Genomic DNA, 20,911 nt, shown 5'->3' on the forward strand with positions numbered 1-20,911 from the left:
TATATAAAACTGCAGAACCTGTAATTTTCTCTTTCAGATCCTCCAAAGAGCACCTCAGTATCAGTGCGCCCCTCTGGTGAAATAGCGGAAGGCAGTTCAGTGACTCTGACCTGCAGCAGTGATGCCAACCCACCAGTGCAGAGATACACCTGGTATAAGAATAATAAAACTGTCTCCTCAGAGACAGGAGGACCAGAGGACAGTTACACCATTAAAACCATCACACTGCAGGATGCAGGAGAATACTACTGTACGGCAGAGAATGGGATTGGGACAAACAGATCTCCTCCTAAACGTCTTGATGTGCAGTGTGAGTGTATCAGTGCATCTCAGCTTCAGACACACAGAGCAGAGAGTCAGTATCTCCTGAGTGTCTTTGGGTAACTTCACAGCAGTAAGACACTGAGTAAAGCAGTCACACTGGCCAGTGGAGGAGAAATCAGATATAATTACATTATCATACAGTGATGAGCCTGATCATACTGACATGTCTTAGGTAAAACGTGTAGTCATTTTGAGCTTGCAAAGGGCAAATAAGGTGCCACATGCAGCTGATCAACTTTAAAAAATGAAGTTACCATTATTAATGAAGATGCTAAAAAGACATATCTAAATACTTCTGTCATTTTTGAAAACTTGATTCTGCTGTGTCATTTTCCAACTACCATAAAAAGCTACAGTATATCCAGTTCATTTTGTAACAAAGCATGATATACTGGGTTATTTACTGTAGCAGGTTCTGCAGTCCTTTTCCCCACAAACCACACAATCCGTCGTTGTTAGAGGCACCAAGGCTTTATTGTGCGCTCGATACCAAAAACACGGAAACAAAACAAAACACACACGATAAGGACGGGGATTGGCTTACATGCCGCTCCCGCGTGCGTCTCTCATTCCAGCACCCCGGTCTCACTGGAGGCAGAGCATATAAACTATTACCAATCAATTGTAACTGCAAACAGGTGTGGTTGTTAGCCAGCTGTACTGCTCCCACTCCGCCTGCAGATGGCGCCCTATCCACACCACCCCTCCACATCACATTGTGAGATTTCAGCTCCATTATAAACATTACTTTGAAATAAATGTCTCTGGTAGTGTTTTGAGACGCAATACAGTGAGTGAGAAATTATATGGAATTTAACAAATTTTTCTAATGATTTTAGATGTTCCCAAGAATACCTCAGTGTGACTTTTCTTTAAAACTGCAGGACCTGTTATTTTCTCTTTCAGATCCTCCTAAGAACGTCTCAGTATCAGTGAGTCCCTCTGGTGAAATAGTGGAGGGCAATTCAGTGACTCTGACCTGCATGAATAATGCCAATCCACCAGTGCAGAACTACACCTGGTTTAAGAATAATAAACCTGTATCCTCAGAGACAGGAGGACCAGAGGACAGTTACACCATTAAAAACATCACACTGCAGGATGCAGGAGAATACTACTGTGCGGCAGAGAATGGGATTGGGACAAACAAATCTCCTCCGAAACGTCTTGATGTGCAGTGTGAGTATATCAGTGCATCTCAGCTTCAGACACACAGAGCAGAGAGTCAGTATCTCCTGAGTGTCTTTGGGTAACTTCACAGCAGTAAGACACTGAGTAAAGCAGTCACACTGGCCAGTGGAGGAGAAATCAGATATAATTAAAATATCATACAGTGATGATACTGACATGTCTTAGGTAAATCGTGTAGTCATTTTGAGCTTGCAAAGGGCAAATAAGGTACCACATGCAGCTGATCAACTTTAAAAAATGAAGTTACCATTATTAATGAAGATGCTAAAAAGACATATCTAAATACTTCTGTCACTTTTGAAAACTTGATTCTGCTGTGTCATTTTCCAACTACCATAAAAAGCTACAGTATATCCAGTTCATTTTGTAACAAAGCATGATATACTGGGTTATTTACTGTAGCAGGTTCTGCAGTCCTTTTCCCCACAAACCACACAATCCGTCGTTGTTAGAGGCACCAAGGCTTTATTGTGCGCTCGATACCAAAAACACGGAAACAAAACAAAACACACACGATAAGGACGGGGATTGGCTTGCATGCCGCTCCCGCGTGCGTCTCTCATTCCAGCACCCCGGTCTCACTGCAGGCAGAGCATATAAACTATTACCAATCAATTGTAACTGCAAACAGGTGTGGTTGTTAGCCAGCTGTACTGCTCCCACTCCGCCTGCAGATGGCGCCCTATCCACACCACCACTCCACATCACATTGTGAGATTTCAGCTCCATTATAAACATTACTTTGAAATAAATGTCTCTGGTAGTGTTTTGAGACGCAATACAGTGAGTGAGAAATTATATGGAATTTAACAAATTTTTCTAATGATTTTAGATGTTCCCAAGAATACCTCAGTGTGACTTTTCTTTAAAACTGCAGGACTTGTTATTTTCTCTTTCAGATCCTCCTAAGAGCGTCTCAGTATCAGTGAGCCCCTCTGGTGAAATAGTGGAGGGCAGTTCAGTGACTCTGACCTGCAGCAGTGATGCCAACCCACCAGTGCAGAACTACACCTGGTTTAAGAAGAATGACCCTGGAGTCTGGCAGGCAGGATCTGGACAGAGTTTAAACTTTTCTAACTTTAAATCCTGGAACAGAGGACAGTACTACTGTGAGGCACGGAATCAACATGGAGGTCAGAAATCTACTGCTGTGTCAATCAACACAGAAGGTGAGTGACAAGTGATCTACAATAATATCTCTATTCTTTTGAACAAAGGTGACTGTTTCTGTTTCAGAATCTGTTATAGATTACTTGCGTGTTTGATTTTTTTAGTCATGGTATCACTGAAAATAATGTATAACTAGGACCAGCCTTCATCTAGACAAGAAAGTATGACTTACTTGTAAAGGTCATAATGGATAATCATATATGGATTTCATCACCTCCAAAACAATATGCAGTACATCACCCCCATTTAGATTATAGTTTATATTTTTGGGGGGAATTAGGGTATGCATGCCCATATCTGGTTCCTGTACTAGCCGACACAGCTCTCTCAGCTAAAGCTTCTGCTCAACTGGTCACAGTGCAAGGTAGGACCAGAACATATTTGATACAATATTTAATACGATATTGATTATGATCCATAGGCTACAAACCAATGCTGATCATGATACTGGTGCTACAATCCGAATTGGATCATGGTAGATAATGATGATGAGCAGTTTAACTAAATGTATCATGATGCCAGCATTGAATTCAGTAAAATTCAAATGTACTAAAATTTCATATAAGGGGTGTATTTAAACATTTATGAACTTCCGCCTTAAGGACCTTGGTGAGGCATGTTATGAAATGAACACTGCTATATCATAACTGACAGGGCTACATCTCTCTGACTTGTCTTAGGAGGTCAGTCACTGATCGTGGGTGCAGCTGTGGGAGTTGCTGCCATTTTGGCTCTTGCGTTTCTGGGTGTTGTGTGCGTGAGGTACGTGGTTGTAAATGAGTCGGTTTGTAGTCACTTCAGTGTGAATTACTGTATGTCTGGTTTAGACTCATAGTTTAAAACGAGTGTACATTTTTGTGGAATGTTTTTGTCAAGCTTTAGCTATGTTACATCATGCTGATGCCATACCCCCCCCCCCCCTCTAATGTCTGATTAGTGCTTAGACCACTGCATTATTAGACATTTTGTTTTATTGAGATGTCAATTTTATACACTCTGACTGATGCGTTTTAGTGTCTGAATTAGTTTATCAAACCTGTATGATGGGGTAACAGAATCCCCTTAAAGCTTGTTCTTAATATGAATAATGTGGACAGTTACAGACCATAACACAGTCTTGTCAAGCGCATCAATTTGCCCATGAGCTCCAGTGTTGGTTTGAATAAAGCAGAACTACATTTACTGGACAGGAAGAAACCTCTTATAACTCAGGCTCATTTCCTGTAACCAAATGACATCTGAATAATAAAAATATACACATATATGGGCACTATTACCTCAGCAATACACATCATTCAAACAAAAGCAAAATGCTGTTTATACAAGAGGGGGCTGTTTAAAGATTTGTCTGAAGGTAGATTTACTTTTTACTTTTCTTTCTTCTCTGAATAATCAGGAGGAGAAAATCAACAAAAGAGACAGAAGGGGACAGGCAGGTGAGTTAATTAAATCAGTCTACATATATGTACATGTATTTATCTACGGACGTAATATAATTTTGATAATGCATAATGCATTCTTTAAGCAAAAACAGAAATTTGGTTAACATTGTCTATGATGCCTGTCTATAATGCATTATATACTTATAATGCATTATAATCTGCTCATAATACAGTATAGAGTTATGAAGATTGATTAATACTCATAATTCTTTATAACAGTAATCATGAGATATGATTTATTTATTCATATAGCACCTGTGTATTGCAAATGGGGGTCCTAAATAAATAAATAAACCTTTCTTACAAATAAGTAGAACGCATAGCAGTGTGTGCCATGTGACCTTGAAGGTTTATTAGATTATGTACAGATTTACAGTATGAGGTTATGATCTTCTACGTGTGTTGACATGCTTAATGGAAATATTTCAGGAGTTAATTATATGTATTCCCCTGTTAAGGACAGTTTCATTTTCTCAAAAGGGGTTGCAGTATGTGACAGTAACGTTACACAGTGCAATACTGCTTATGTGCATGTAATAATCTGTGCATTACATAGAGAGCCAGGGAGAGTGACTTGTACTGTATGTGTTGTATTCACCAGTTTCCAATGAATAAATACACACAGATTATTGTTGTGATAATGGTTTATTTGTTATGAACCGGTCTCGGACTGGACCCAAATGCAGGACTCAGAGACAGCAGTAGATGGAATACAAAAAGGGGTTTATTTGAGTACAGACAGAGGGCGGTAGGAACCAGGGCAGACTTGGGACAGGAACCGTGAGGGTAGGTGCGGAGGTCCGGGATCCAGCTTGGCGTGGCGTTGAACAGGCTGTGGTAGGAACCCAGGCAGGCTTGGAGCAGGGGCTGTGAGGTTTTGTGGGGAGATCCGGAATACGGCTTGGCGCTGAACGGAATACCTCCGGTGTCGGTGGCGGAGCTGGGCTGGAGACTGGGAGGCCGGTGAAGGACGGGCTGGTTCAGGAGGTTGGAGCTGGGGAGGTAACTGGGGAGAACAGGGGAACACGAAACAAGACGCAACGCAGACAACACGTAGGCACGACAGACAGGGAAACACTGAACAAGGTACATGAACAAACAATCTGTGGCCAAGGAAACAGTGCGAGGTGAGGAAACCGAGGAAGGTGCAGAGAAAACAGGGTATAGAAATGAGTGCTGTGCTAGGGTTTAAACGCGATAGCAAGGTGTGACGCTGGGCAACAAATCAACGATCTGGCAAAGACAGAAACAAAAAGTGTGGCTTTATAGTCTGGTGCTGATTGGAATTAATCAGGGAGGGTGTGAGGAATGCGACCTGAATGAGTGTGAAAATTGCTGAGGGCTGGAAGTGATTAGGGAGTGCATGGGGAAAGATCACGCCCACCCTGTGGGGAAAAGCAAAGACATGGTGAGGAACAAAGCACACGGAACAGAAATAACCGAAACACAGGGGAAACCATATGACAACCGAAACACGGGGGCATGACATTATTGCTATTGGTTATTGCAAATATATGCTTTGGAATGAAAGAAGTACTTCAATATGCAATCTTTCCAAGATTTTATGAAAACCCATTGTAAAACAGGTCATGTTAGAGACAAGAAATCGTATTAAGTGTATTAAGTTTGTCTGTATGTTTTTAAGTATGTCTGGTTCATTCGATATTGAACTGCTGATGGCATGTATTTGAAAATGAAACATTGAGTCATTAGCTGATTTTTTTATATCAGGTTAAATGCATGTTTTGTCGTTAATGGGGGCGAGTAGCTCACTCCAGCTCTGAGGAGCTCACTGAAATGAACAGGACCTTTCTGTGGAACTTTCCCATCCTTCTCCTGCCTCTTTTCTTTACCCTGCAGGGGAATAAAAGCCCCATTTATGGCAACGTCTCAGGAATGGCAATGAGTCACACTGGAACACAGGGTACGGACAGAGACGACGGTGAAGTTCCCCTCTACGCCTCTGTTCAGCCCGCTAACACCCACAACCAGGAGCAGGTTCTGTACTCCACTGTTCAAAAGCCACTCCCCCAGTGTGAGGAGGGTGTTCAGTACGCCAGCATCCAGTTCCGCCCCTCCAGTGCTGCCCCCAGGTGAGAATATCCCACCTTTATACTACCTGTGCTGACTGTCGCTGTGTCAGGTCTATTATCTCTCTCCAGCAGCTTTTATCACAGGCTGCTCTCTCTGACTGGAGCCAGACGAGGCCTCTATGGAGTCAGCAGGAGAATGACCCTCACTGGACAGACCAGAGCTTCTCACTGGACAGACCAGAGTGTCTCACTGGATAGACCAGAGTGTCTCACTGGATAGACCAGAGTGAATCACTGGGGAGAGCTGAGATGGTTGTGCTGTGATTTATATTGGAAAAAAACATAAAGAATTATTTAGATTCTAACCGTAGTAGATGTGCTACATTTACATCAGCGTGTACAATATTAGAAATTAATGATAGCCAAAAAACGTGCATCCATAACACTTGGACATGTAAGCATGTACAAAACAAACCCTGGAAACAAAATACAAATGAGCATTTCAGAAAAAAATGCAAATGAGCATTTCTGAGATTCCAGTACTTCTCAGTACATCTGTAACAGTTTATATATGTATGTGTTCGTAGGACTGGGTGTTGCCTTGATGAACACTATTTCTATATTTTGGTTGCTTGTTTGTTGCAGTCCCAAAGCCCAGTTCAAGTATTTTAAAATGTTGTAATCTCTCGCTGCTGCTTTGCTAAGAACTTCTCTGCCTGGTCAAAAGAAGAACGTGGTAACACGAGGACTGGGTGTTCCGCTGATCTAGATTCATCATTTGGTTTGTTCTGCTTGGCAGCTTTCTTCTCTTTTCATCTCCCTGCTGTGTGACCTCAGCCTATGACATCACAGTGATGTAATGTTTTCCAAAATTCCAGATTACTGTTCTGTGGCTAAAGCTTCTCCTTGTGCTTCATGTTGCAAGGTGTGTCTAAATGTGATAAAGGCTCAGGCAGGATTGACTGAAATGAGAATGAGAATGTCTGTGACTTTAATAGAGTCTAAATGCGCTGTTTTCTCCATGCAGGTCACCAGAAGCATCTGTAAAGGAAGACTGTGTTCTCTACAGCACACTTCGAAAACTGGACATGTGAAAATAAACCAGGAAGATATCTTGCTTCATAAACTGTGGACCAATGCTGGTTATTCAGTGTAAATTTGGACATCTTTTAATGTGTGAGCATTTCCTGTGTATTTTCTTGAACTTTAAACAGCAAATTGTCTGCAAAGTAATCCTCAAGCGGTATGAACCAAACATTTCCTTCACTGGATAATACATTTAAGAGTATTTATTAAAACCAGTGAACATAAACTCTCCTCGTGAACTCAGGTCACATGACTGTGCCTTTGTCATATGACCAGGATGACTGTGGTTATTGGAGTCTGCAAAGATGTACCCAGAATGGATCATTCCTTTGGCATTCTATCAACATTTACATGCATAACAGCTCATGTCTTCATATTGTACACAAAGTATTACCAAGATGTTGGTGACTGATAGCCATTATCATTGCTGAATGTATTCGTTGGCCAAATATACTGGAGAATTGAGCTTTATATATAATTCAATTTTTAAATTTTTTTTATTAATACTTGTATAACATTTACATTACTATGACATTCTTGTGCACATTTTGTGATTATATTGTGCTTATTACAGAACTGATCCCATCTAGAGTATAAATTCTAGGTGAGGTGAATTTGTTTTTCACATTCTTAGTGTTTATTTTTGTACTACCAAACGTTAGAATTCAGAGCATACCTTGAATTTTTTAAACAATCATTCAATGAAACAAACAAAATAAACCTATGCTTGAAGAATTTTGTACTGTAGGTGTTACCCCCTGGGTTCTGCTGATGGAATACAACATGTGCAGGAAAAGCACTAAACAGGTACTTTAAAAAAACATCCCACAGATGTGATGGGAGGGATGGGGGGGGTGGGGGCGGGGGGGTTCGGACGCGACTGAACGGGAATCTGAAAGCTATCCACACAGGGTGAAGTAACCACAAGGTCTCGGAAGACTAGAGGAAGGGGACAAGTAAACAAACAAGTAAAGAAAATTAAATACTCCTAAGGGAGAATATCCCAGGTATATCGGACTAAGTAGTCTACCCATGAAAGGGTGATAAGAACTAAAGGACAAGGAGTATTCTAACTAGACAGAACAGAATAATATACTCCTCTGGGCGGTAAGTCCTGCCGTTAAATACTGACAAAAAACTACCCAGCGAAAAGGGCAAAACCGAAAAGAAAAAAGGAGTATAATAAAGCTGTCTCATAAAAAGAACTGAGAGTGTAAAGCTGAAAACTAAAGAAAAAAGCCCCTTCGATACAAATATCATTCATCAAGTAAAAGGCTGTTTGAGTCTCTGCTTTCTGGAATCTTTGTGAGCTCTTCATAAAACCCAAAGCATTTTTAGGCATTAGCAGCACATAAACTCACTGTGTGTGCTTGTGTAGTAATTGTTATTCTGCTATTTCTGCCAATTAACAGAATACTCTGACAGTCTTTGTTTCTGCTGTTCATTTTCACAGTGTAAATAATAATCAAGACCTGTATATGTGTTTGTATTAATATTTTCAATCTGATGCAGCCATGCTCTTCAATACCTTGTTGGTAATCATCCTCTCTGTGTCAGGTAAATTATTTGTGTTTTTTTCCAAATGTAGTTCTGATGTTTCAGTCTGCATATACAGCATTTATCAGCATGTGTTCCTATTTATTAGTCTCCCTTCATTAACTCAATCAGAAGCAACAAAAGTGAATGCATTTAAATTGCATTAAGGAATGTATATAATATATATAAATTAATGTTCTACAGTACATTAGTTTAGAGTAGTGCAAAGTTTCTCATCTGAAAAGAGAGGGGAACAAGAGAGAACCTTTAAGATGAAGTTCCTCTTCACACTCAGCTTTAAAACTGAGACAAAGGCATGATATAAATATCTGTGGCTGTACTAAATGATCGGAGCTGTTGATTGTGCATGTTGCATTCTTAGAATGACACAGACGCTTGCTCTTAACTTGCTTTGTTTGCTACTGCATTCTAGCAAAGCTAGCTACTAAGCAAAACTTCCTGTACCTGCAAATCTCACATTGATTGGTGGCCACTGCCATCTACTGACATCAGTTAGTATTGAAATACGAGTGCAATAATTGATGTTCCATAGTTTTGGAGAAGTTAGGTGCACTTGTTTTAGAGTTTTGTTAACTGTATCCCTTAGCTGTCATGTTGCCAACACATCTGTGTTTTAAAGGACTTCTGAGCAGTGTGTTTGTGTATGTGTGTCTGCATGTGTGCGTGTGTTTTTCAGGTGTTCTGAGCCAGAGGGGATGGGGAGTGACTTACACCCCTGAGAGAATCTGTGCCTTAAAGGGGTCTTCAGTAGACATGAGCTGCACTTACTCATATCCCACATCTCACACAGTGCAGAAAACATTCTGGGTTATTTATGACTGTGTAACCCACCTAAAGGTCAGTTAGCAGTAGGTAAATATTTTCGTGTTAAAGCTAGGTTTGTAAGGAGAGGTTATGAATGATGAGATGGACACAATGAACAACCGGAGCCAGAAAGTAAGTGCAAAATGGTTAGAACTGTATTAAAGAAAGTGTAATGACAACATGTAAAGCCAGCATTTACTTATCACATTCAGCCACATGAATTTGTCTTCATATCAATGTCCTGAGTGTTGTAACTGTATTCACTGTCTATTAAGTTCTGAATGTCTTCTGTTCAGTCTGGTTTAGTTCAACTTAGTTAGTTTCAAGTCAGTTTTGTTGGTTGGGTGCACAATAAAATTATGTAATTTCTCAATCACAATCCTACCACACAGGAGTGGGGTTGGGAGAAACAAGGGGAATCAGGGCGTCCTTCCTCAAGTGGATGAAGATGAATCAAGTTGGTCAAGTTGGTCGGCTCGCCATCTCCCTCGTCAGGGAGAAAATCCTAGGTTCACAGGTTTCTTCTAGGGTATCCAAAAAAAACCCAGCCTGTATGATAACAGGCTATTATAACAACTGCATACTTTTCTCAATCTTAGTTCTTTTCTTTAAGGCATCATTGCAACCTCAAAAGTGTAAAAGTGTTACCAATAAACCAAATAGTACTCTTTATAAATGCTCAACTGTACAGTTTCCTTTTATCAAATATTATATCGCTCTTTAACCATTTAGGCTATCATGAATTATGATCAAGGTATTTTCCATGTAACTATAGCAAATCATTTTTAAACCATGAACTCAATATAAATATATGGCAATAAACCTTTAACAATCAAGTAAATCATTAGTTGATTGTAAAATCATTTAAATGCATGTGAACTAACCCTCTTGCATTGTCATGCACAATGGAAGATACGGCTACATCATATACACCACTGTTGTGCACTAGCTAAGTGCTAGTGCATGGTTTCTAACAGTACTGCATTAGCTAACTCCAACACAAGGTTATTACAGGGCACATTCATACACGTATGATAGAACTACTATAACAGTGCCATTCACGCTTTCAAATAGCAACATTCAACTTTATGTGAGAGAAACTCAATAGCTATACATACCACGTGGAAACGCGGAGTTAATAACACACGTGCGGCTGCTACAATGGCGATACTTTAGCTAAATTTAAAATATAAACTCACCGAGATCCCAAAGGAAGAAACTGAAAAAATATTAAATGCCACGTGTGGCTAACGCTATTTTCAAGGAACACGGAGTTAATAGCACACGTGTTGCTGCTACAGTTACGATACTTTAGTAAAATTTAATATTTAAACTCACCAAGATCCCAAGGAAAGAAATTAAAGTGTGCGATCTGGAAAATATTTGGTCCCTGGGTCATTTAAGGAGCTGCTCTTTAAGTTTACTGCTTAAATTAATGATTATGATTTTCTACTTCTGATCGTCTTTTTCTCTCTCCCGTTCTCCCCTCTTGCTGTGCACTCTCTCCTGTGCGACAGACAGTCTCAACCAAGTCCTTGGGAGTGGGCGGGGCTAACTATTTTCCAGAATAATCTTAAGACATTACTACCTGTTACAGCCAATAAAACTAATGAGGGATGCAAAACAAGTCCTCCTAACCCGTTAGGTAGGGAGCCTCATTACATTATTACATTACATTACATTACAGGCATTTGGCAGAAGCTCTTATCCAGAGCGACGTACAACAAAGTGTATAACCATAACCAGGAACAAGTATGATGAAATCCCTAGAGAGAAGTACCGGTCCAAGTGCAGGGAACAACCGCATAGTTAAACTTGGGCCCTGATGGTTAAACTGATTAACACTAACAACGAGAACGGCAACAACACAATCTATGGAAAAAATACAAGTAGTCGTTAAGACAGTTAATGCACCTAAGTCACCTACGAAACAGCTGCCTAGTTACAACCCTAAGTTTAGTCATTTACAGGGGGGAAGGGAGGGATGGGGAGAGGTGCAGCCTGAAGAGGTGAGTCTTCAGTCGTCGTTTGAAATGGGTCAGTGTCTCAGCTGTTCTGACCTCCACAGGGAGGTCATTCCACCATCTTGGGGTCAGAACAGACAGGAGACGTGTTCTGGAAGTGCAGATGCGAAGAGGGGGAGGTACTAAGCGTCCTGAGGTAGCAGAACGGAGGGATCTGGCTGGCATGTAGGGTTTGAATATCTTGTGGAGGTATGCTGGGGCTGATCCCTTGACTGCCTGGTATGCTAGGACCAATGTTTTGAATTTGATGCGAGCTATAACAGGCAGCCAGTGGAGGGTAGTGAGCAGGGGAGTTACGTGGGAGTGTCTGGGGAGGTTGAAGACCAGACGAGCTGCAGCATTCTGAATGAGTTGCAGGGGTCTGGTGGCAGATGCCGGTAGTTCAGCCAGAAGAGAGTTGCAGTAGTCCAGGCGGGATAGAACCATTGCTTGGACCAGGAGCTGGGTTGAGTAGGTGGTGAGAAAGGGGCGGATTCTGCGGATGTTGTACAGGAAAAATCTGCATGCCCGGGTTACTGCTGCAATGTTCTTGGAGAGGGACAGCCTGTTGTCCATCACCACTCCGAGATTCTTGGCGCAGGGTGATGATGTCACTACGGTGTCCCCTAGGGAAATGGAAAAGTCGAGGAGGGGAGAGGATAGAGCAGGAATAAAGATTAGCTCCGTCTTTCCCGGGTTGAGCTTCAGGTGGTGATTGTCCATCCAGCTCTGAATGTCCCTCAGGCAAGCGGAGATGCGGGCAGGGACCTGTGTGTCCGATGAGGAGAAGGAGAGAAAGAGTTGCGTGTCGTCGGCATAGGAGAGATAGGACAAGCCATGGGCAGATATTACAGGGCCAAGGGATCTGGTGTACAAGGAAAAGAGAAGGGGACCGAGGACTGAGCCCTGGGGAACTCCGGTGGTGAGGGGACGGGGTGGTGATACCTTACCCGCCCAGGCAACCTGGAAGGAACGGTCAGAGAGGTAAGACTCAATCCAGTCAAGGACTGAGCTGCGGATCCCTGTTACTGCCAGGGAGGACAGGAGGATAGAGTGGTCCACAGTGTCAAATGCAGCGGAGAGGTCTAGAAGAATCAGGACAGAGGAGAGGGAGGCTGCTCGTGCGGCATGGAGTGACTCACTGACCAAGAGGAGTGCAGTCTCGGTCGAGTGGCCAGGCCTGAAGCCGGACTGGTGGGGATCAAGCAGGTTGTTCTCAGAGAAGAAAGCAGAGAGCTGGTTAGATGCAGCATGTTCAAGTGTTTTGGATAGGAAAGGGAGGAGAGATACCGGGCGGTAGTTCTGAATGACTGAAGGATCTAGTGTGGGTTTCTTCAGGAGCGGGGTGATGTGGGCCCTCTTGAAGGATGAGGGGAAACATCCAGAAGATAGGGAGGAGTTCACGAGGGAGGTGACAAAAGGGAGGATGTCTGGTGTGATTGCTTGAAGGAGAGATGAGGGGATAGGGTCGAGGGCGCAGGTGGTAGGGCGGTGAGTGAGCAGAAGCTGGGAGACTTCAGTGTCTGAGAGGAGAGAAAATGTGGAGAAACAGGGGGCGGAGGATGCAGAGGGGGCGGAGGGGGCAAAGGAGCTGCGGATGTCTGCAATCTTTTCGTCAAAGAATACTGCAAAGTCATCTGCAGTGAAGGAAGACTGGGGTGGAGGAGGTGGCACGCTGAGGAGAGAAGAGAAAATAGAGAAAAGTTGACGAGGGTTAGAAATGGAGTTATGAATTTTGGTTTGGTAGAATTTTGCCTTAGTGGCAGTGACAGCAGAAGAGAACTCTGTCAGGAGAGACTGATAGGCTGAGAGGTCAGATGGGTCCCTGGATTTGGCCCACTTCCTCTCAGCAGCGCGGAGGGTGGCCCTGGAGGTGCGTAGGATGTCAGACATCCATGGACTGGGAGGAGATGAACGTGCTGGCCTAGGGACAAAGGGGCATAGGGAGTCGAGTGCTGAGGAGAGAGATGAAGTTAGGGTGGAGGATGCAGAGTTAGTGGGGAGCTTGGAAAATGATTGAAGAGGCGGGAGGGAAGCAGTCACTCTGGGAGCAAAAGAAGAGGGTGACAGGGAGCGGAGGTTATGGCGGACAGTGACAGTGGGGATGGGAGGGGGAGAGGGAGGATGTGGAGAGAGGGGGAGGGAGAAGGAGATGAAATGATGGTCAGACGTATGCAGGGTGGTAACCGTAAGATTGGAGCTGGAGCAGGTCCTCAGGAAGATCAGGTCTAGGAGGTTGCCTGCCTTGTGGGTTGGAGGTCTCTCTTCCTTAAAGCTACAGGACCCTTTTAAAGCGTTGCTATTTTTTCTAACGGGTTACAACTGGAACAGTAAACAGGAGGGTAAAGACCTGTCCAATGGGAGTAAGAACAGTGACTGCACTTTTAGAATCAACCCGCTGAGAGAAAGTGATTCAGCAATATATCGCTTCAAGTTCCTGACCGACAGTTATGGTGGAAAATATACTGGTCATTCTGGAGTCTCGTTGACATTTACAGGTGATTCTAAACTTTATTTTTATACTATTAACTGGCAGTACTCCTAATTATTTTCTAATAGAAACAGAATGGTCTTTTTATCATGTTGATTCTTGTGTGCAGGTCTTCAGGTGAAAGTGACACAGAATGAGGCACAGAGTGTAACACTGACCTGTAGCAGCATCTGCACTTTGAGTGGCAACCCTACCTTTACCTGGTACAAGAATGGAAAAGTTGTGCCCTATGAGTGTAAATACTCCCTCAATGTAGCCAGCACTGATGATACAGATCTCTACTCCTGTGCTACAGGAGGAGTCACTTCCCCTGCAGTCAATGTGAAATGTGAGTGTCTGCCCATCTTCTGTTTTATTGGGAAATAATGCATGCAGGGCCGGCCCGAGGCATAAGCGAACTAAGCGGCTGCTTAGGGCCCCCGTGGCCACCAGGGGGCCCCCATGCGGTATTCATCCCCTATCGCAAAACCAGCGGTAGTAATTTAAAACGGAATGACAACCAAATATTTCATAACAACGTAACTCATTTTGAAAAAGTGACGATGCAGTTGAACATTAATGTAACTTTAAAAGACATGAGAACAGGGCAGAAGAGCAACCTGCAGATAGTGATTAGGAAATGGAAATTATTGTGTTTACAAACGATGTCGGATCAAGGTAATCCTAAAATGCCCTTATTGGAAAGATTGCATTTGAATAATAGCCGTCAAACAAAATGTCATTATAATACACATTTGTAATTGTCCATTCTATCCTTACAGATATATGAGAATGTTTAATGTGTGAATTTTTATTCAAATATTATTTTATTTTATTTAATTCACAATGAACTTGCATTTACTTTGAACTGCACAGTAAAACTGCGGGACCTTTTCTCTTTCAGATGCTCCTAAAAACACCTCAGTATCAGTGAGCCCCTCTGGGGAAATAGTGGAGGGCAGTTCAGTGACTCTGACCTGCAGCAGTGATGCCAACCCACCAGTGCAGAGATACACCTGGTATAAGAATGATAGAGCTGTATCCTCAGAGACAGGAGGACCAGTGGACAGTTACACCATTAAAACCATCACACTGCAGGATATAAATCCCAAAGTGCTGTGTGAGTAATTCTGTACTGTCATTTAGAATGGCTTGGATGGGCAGCATCTTCAGTGAAAATAGCCAATGCATATAATTCTAAATGTTGCAGCCTGTCTGTTAAAGCTGAAAGGGGGAAGAACATGCAGTCAGATTATAATGCCTTATCCAAAAACCTCTGATATCTGTTTGGCTAGGCTCTATACCTACATTTCCATTGTAGTAATACAGTGTAGCATTCGGCCCGCCCAAGAAGCGGATTGGCCTGTCCAACAATGCTGTCCAAGAACAACATCGTACATCTCTGTATAGTGCAAAGGCGTAAGGTGCTACATTGCCAGATGATAAAAGACGCAGGCATGTCTGAATTGTCTTGTGCCTTCTATGTTAAGAAAACATTGCGCAGCATTGCTTTGGAATACCGCTTCTTTAATTTCAGTGAGGCACGATATCCTATATATAGTTTGTAGTACAGTAACTTGGCGTCATTTTGATATCAATACTTTTAATGGCAGGCCTAGATTTAGCCAGTTTGAATGAATGAGTTATAGGCAGTGCTTTGCATGTGTGAGTAACTTGGCATTTTTGTGCTTTGAAAACGTGTTTTTTATGAGATAATACAATGCCCTGTAGTTGGCGGTATCACCCTTTATCTGCCACCAAATAATTTTTAAAAGAGTGGGGAATGACTGCATGTTTTCACCACGTTATGCCAGCCAATCCAGAGCACAAGCATTCCATTATCAGACAGATTGAGATTTTGGGGTCTCAGTTGACTTCAATCTTTAATTGAAATGAAAAGCTGGACCATTTACAGTAATATGCATTCATACATTTATTGTGGGTGCTGTACAATGTGGAATTTTGTTGAATAACTCAGTATATTGTGGTATTGTATTTCTTCTTCTCACTCAGGTGTAAAGGTTGAAATGAAATCTGACACAAGGAGAGAGGGGGAGTGAGGGTGACAATAACCTGTAAAATCACTTGCACTGACCTGACTGGCAGCCAAACATTCATCTGGTTCAAGAATGGACAATCTCCGTTTTACACCGCCCAGAAATATGAAAATCATAACTACCTTCAGTTCAAAGCCAGCAGTGGAGATGCAGGCAGCTACTCCTGTGCAGTAAGAGGCCATGAGAATCTCCTGTCCCCAGCAGTGACTCTTTGTGAGTATTTGAGGACAAACTCATGCATTTAACTTTACTGAGTGTCATTTGTTACTCATTTTGAAAAGCGGTGATGCAGTTGTACTTTAATGTACCTTTAAAAGACATGAGAACTGGGCAGAAGAGCAACCTGCAGATAATGATTAGGAAATGGAAGTTATTATGTTTAGAAATGATATCGGATTAAGTTAATTCTGAAAATTGAAAGAAAGATGGCATTGCAATAATAGCAGTCAAACAAAATGACATATTGGAAACACTGAGGAAAAGGAAACATACTTTAACTGAGGTAAGTGTGAGATCTATATAAAACTGCAGGACCTGTTATTTTCTCTTTTAGATCCTCCTCAGAGCATCTTATTATCAGTGAGCCCCTCTGCTGAAATAGTGGAGGGCAGTTCAGTGACTCTGACCTGCAGCAGTGATGCCAACCCCCCAGTGCAGAGATACACCTGGTATAAGAATAATAGAGCTGTATCCTCAGAGACAGGAGGACCAGAGGACAGTTACACCATTAAAACCATCACACTGCAGAATGCAGGAGAATACACCTGTCAGGCAGGGAATGGGATTGGGACAAACAGATCTCCTCCTAAGCGTCTTGATGTGCAGTGTGAGGAAATCAATGCATCTCAGCTTCAGACACACAGAGCAGAGAGCCAGTATCTCTTGAGTATCTTTTGACAACTACATAGTAGTAAGACACTGAGTAAAGCAGTCACCCTGGCCAGTGGAGGAGAAATCAGATATAATTGCATTATCATACAGTGATGAGCCTGATCATACTGGCATGTCTTAGGTAAAACGTGTAGTCATTTTGAGTTTGCAAAGGGCAAAAAAGGTACCACATGTAACTGTTCAACTTTAAAAAATGAAGTTATCATTATTAATGAAGATGCTAAAAAGACATATCTAAATACTTCTGTCACTTTTGAAAACTTGATTCTGCTGTGTCATTTACCAACTACCTTAAAAAGCTACAGTATATCCAGTTCATTTTGTAACAAAGCATGATATACTGGGACATTTACTGTAACAGGTTCTGCAGTCCTATTCCCCACAAACCACTAAATCTGACGTTGGTAGAGGCACCAAGGCTTTATTGTGCGCTCGATACCAAAAGCACGGAAACAAAACCAAAACAAAACACACACGATAAGGATGGGGATTAGATGGCATGCCGCTCCTGCGTGCGTCTCTCATTCCAGCACCCCGGTCTCACTGCAGGCAGAGCATATAAACCATTACCAATCAATTGTAACTGCAAACAGGCGTGGTTATTAGCCAGCTATACTGCGCCCACTCCGCCTGTAGATGGCGACCTTACCACACCACCCCTCCACTTCACGTTGTGAGATTTCAGCTCCATTATAAACATTACTTTGAAATAAATGTCTTTGCTAGTGTTTTGAGACGCAACACAGTGAGTAAGAAATTATATGGAATTGAGCACATTTTTCTAATGATTTTAGATGCTCCCAAGAACACCTCAGTGTGAATTTTAATTAAAACTGCAAGACCTGTTATTTTCTCTTTCAGATCCTCCGAAGAGCGTCTCAGTATCAGTGAGCCCCTCTGGTGAAATAGTGGAGGGAAGTTCAGTGACTCTGACCTGCAGCAGCGATGCCAACCCACCAGTGCAGAGACACACCTGGTTTAAGAATAGGGCTGAATCCTCATGGAGAGGATCCAGTAACACCATTAAAAACATCACACTGCAGGATGCAGGAGAATACACCTGTCAGGCAGAGAATGTGATTGGGAAAAACATCTCTCCTCCTAAACGTCTTAATGTGCAGTGTGAGTATATCAGTGCATCTCAGCTTCAGACACACAGAGCAGACAGTCAGTATCTCTTGAGTATCTTTTGACAACTACACAGCAGTAAGACACTGAGTAAAGCAGTCACACTGGCCAGTGGAGGAGAATGATGAGCCTGATCATACTGACATGTCTTACATCTGTAAAGCCTGCAGTCGTTTTGCCAGAGGTGGCCAATCCAGGTTCAGAAAGTAAAAGTTCATCCCAGGATTTTGTTCCAGCCACCTGGATTTGCTAATGAGCACCATTCTTCAGCCAGGAGGTAGAGCTAAATCAGCTGGCTGAGTTCAGGGGTGGATGAAATACATGGCAGGACTTTTACTTTCTGACCCCTGGAATGTCCACCTCTGCATTTTGCATTTGCACAGCACAGGGAAAAAAAGTATCACATGTAGCAGTTGAACTTTAACAAAATTAAGTTATCATTATTAATGAACATGCTAAAAACAATTATATCTGAATACTGATGTCACTATTGAAGCTTGTCTATCTGGTGACATTTACCAGAACCCTATAAAAGCTACAGTATATCCAGTTCATGACACAGGGGGAAATGACACACAGTGTGAGATTTCAGCTCCATTATAAACTTTTAAATTAATAAATAAATAAAATAAAAAATGTAAAACATTTTTCTATTGATTTCAGATGCTCCCAAGAACACAAGGTATTGGGACTATTTATAAAAAGGGCAGTACTTTATACATCGGATCATCTGATGGATGTGAATGCCCCCAAATCTTTCAGTCTGCTGGAGTACAGAACAAAAACAACAAAAATTGTATCACTGTCCTGATACTTTTCCAACTTATATCAATGTATTCACACGGAGATAAAATAAACATTATATATTCAAACTTTATGTCTAGTGCCATCCTGGAGCAGAGCACAGTACTACTGCTTGGCTCAGAACACTCATGGAGCTCAGACCTCTACTCCTGTGTCAGACAATATAAAAGGTGAGTAACACGTAATGTACAGTAACACCTCTATCGTTTTGAAGAAGGGTGATTGTTCCTGTGTCAGTATCCATTATAGATCACTTGCATATTTGATCACCGATATCTAGTTTGTTTGCTGGTTGACACACCTAACTCATATTTAACAGTGATTTAATTGATTTTCTGAGTGTTGCATTGACCTTCCTACCTTTATGCATGCACTTATTTTACACAACTCTGGATTAAAGTCTCTGCTATATAAATGTAAATTGAAATGCTATATCTGTTTATTTATAGCAGGAGATACGACAGTGCTCGTATGGACAGTTGTTGGAATCTCTGTGGCTTTTGCACTCTTTACTGTCATGGTGTGCACAAGGTAAATGTTTGCAATGAAAAAGCATGTGGGTACCAATCATCACTGAGAAGACATGATTATAGATATTCACCATTAGATATCAGAGAGATATGCAGTATGTTTACTAATTTGCTGTTGAATTCAGAGGAGCAGGTAGGAATGTTATGACCAAATGTCGTCTGGGATGACTGATCCACAGCTCCTGAAGGTCTGTGACTAACCCCCCCCCCCCCACATTTCAGCAGGAAGAAGAGCACCAACAGAGAGAGACGGAGGAGCAGACGCTCTCTTACTGTAAGTAACAAGTTCCCTCCTGGATATTCTTAACCATTATAACCGTACCAGCCGTTCAGAAAAGCAAAGGGCAGTTCTGTGTACATGCTGTATTTTTATGAAACTACAAAGTCAGCAGGTCTGTGCTGGGCAGAAGACACAAAGCACAGATACACACCAGGCAAGTTACAGTTCATCCAGTTCATCACTGTGTGATGCAGTCAGTTTCAGTCTTCCTCCTTATTTTTATTGGTTAAAACTATTGAGGAATATCCCCCACTTAACTCTCAATATGTTGTAATTGTATCTGTGGATATTATTTAGTATGATTTTTTAACATGTGAAAAATATACTTCTGTAATGTTAAATCTTCAAGTGATTCTGTGATATATAATCCACTAAGTCAACACAGGAATCTGTTTTTTGGGACAACAGAGTGGATAGGGAATGCAAGGGACTGTGTGGCCACAGGTTCATTTTAAAAGTGCAACTGGAGGTGCACTTATGTGTGACTGAGTCTCTTCCTGTGTCTCACCTCAGAGCAGAGCCTTCAGAGAGTGACAAACGCAGCCAGCGACACAAACTCTGTGCATCAGAGAGCTGACGAGGCCTCAGTGTGGAATTAAAACACACAGAGGAGAGAATCTGCAGAGAATGAGAAATGGTGGAGATCAGGGTGAAAGAGTCTCTTTTTGTCTTTAACTTTACAGAACTGCTGTCTGGTTCTGCTAGATTATCCATTTTATAAAGAGCTGTTGGTGGAGGATTTTTCCCAGAGTACTGTAACCCTCTAACCAACATGCATGTTCATGTAACCCTGCTGCAACATGCATGTTCATGTAACCCTGCTGCATGCATGCTCCTGTGACACCGTTACACGTTTATATAACCCTGTTACTCACACGCTCATAACTCATGTACATGTGCATGTACTCTCTCACATTGAATGGGAAGATTATAATGCAGATTAATGCAGAATATAATCTCCAAATTTAAGTCACTTTTAAAGGCAAGGTCGAAAATCCTTTACAACAGTGTTTTAGTTTCACATTTTACATTGCCTTGTTGTATTGAGCCCACATTTACTGTTTCTGTCTGTTTAGCTATTTGAAATAATGCATCTTTTTATTTGTTTTCTTTACGTACATTGTTTTATTTTGTGTATTAC

The 20,911-nt window shown here is 41.9% G+C and overlaps 2 protein-coding genes and 2 long non-coding RNA genes across 4 annotated transcripts in view; all 4 read left to right on the forward strand.

Moving 5' to 3' along the window:
• LOC118232142 (basement membrane-specific heparan sulfate proteoglycan core protein-like) overlaps positions 1–20,911 on the forward strand; it is a 1,449,502-nt gene that overhangs the window by 693,235 nt on the left and 735,356 nt on the right. The gene's annotated exons all lie outside the window — the stretch shown is intronic.
• LOC118232246 (B-cell receptor CD22-like) overlaps positions 1–20,911 on the forward strand; it is a 282,573-nt gene that overhangs the window by 97,714 nt on the left and 163,948 nt on the right. The gene's annotated exons all lie outside the window — the stretch shown is intronic.
• On the forward strand, positions 14,279–16,777 carry LOC118232439. The gene is made up of 3 exons (XR_004766294.1): positions 14,279–14,429; positions 16,094–16,350; positions 16,691–16,777. It is a non-coding gene; the product is annotated as an uncharacterized LOC118232439 (long non-coding RNA).
• LOC118232433 lies at positions 18,469–20,862 on the forward strand. Its single transcript, XR_004766293.1, has 4 exons — positions 18,469–19,130; positions 19,410–19,491; positions 19,713–19,764; positions 20,284–20,862. It is a non-coding gene; the product is annotated as an uncharacterized LOC118232433 (long non-coding RNA).

Source organism: Anguilla anguilla, chromosome 1, assembly GCF_013347855.1.
Source record: "Anguilla anguilla isolate fAngAng1 chromosome 1, fAngAng1.pri, whole genome shotgun sequence".
Taxonomy (NCBI): domain Eukaryota; kingdom Metazoa; phylum Chordata; class Actinopteri; order Anguilliformes; family Anguillidae; genus Anguilla; species Anguilla anguilla.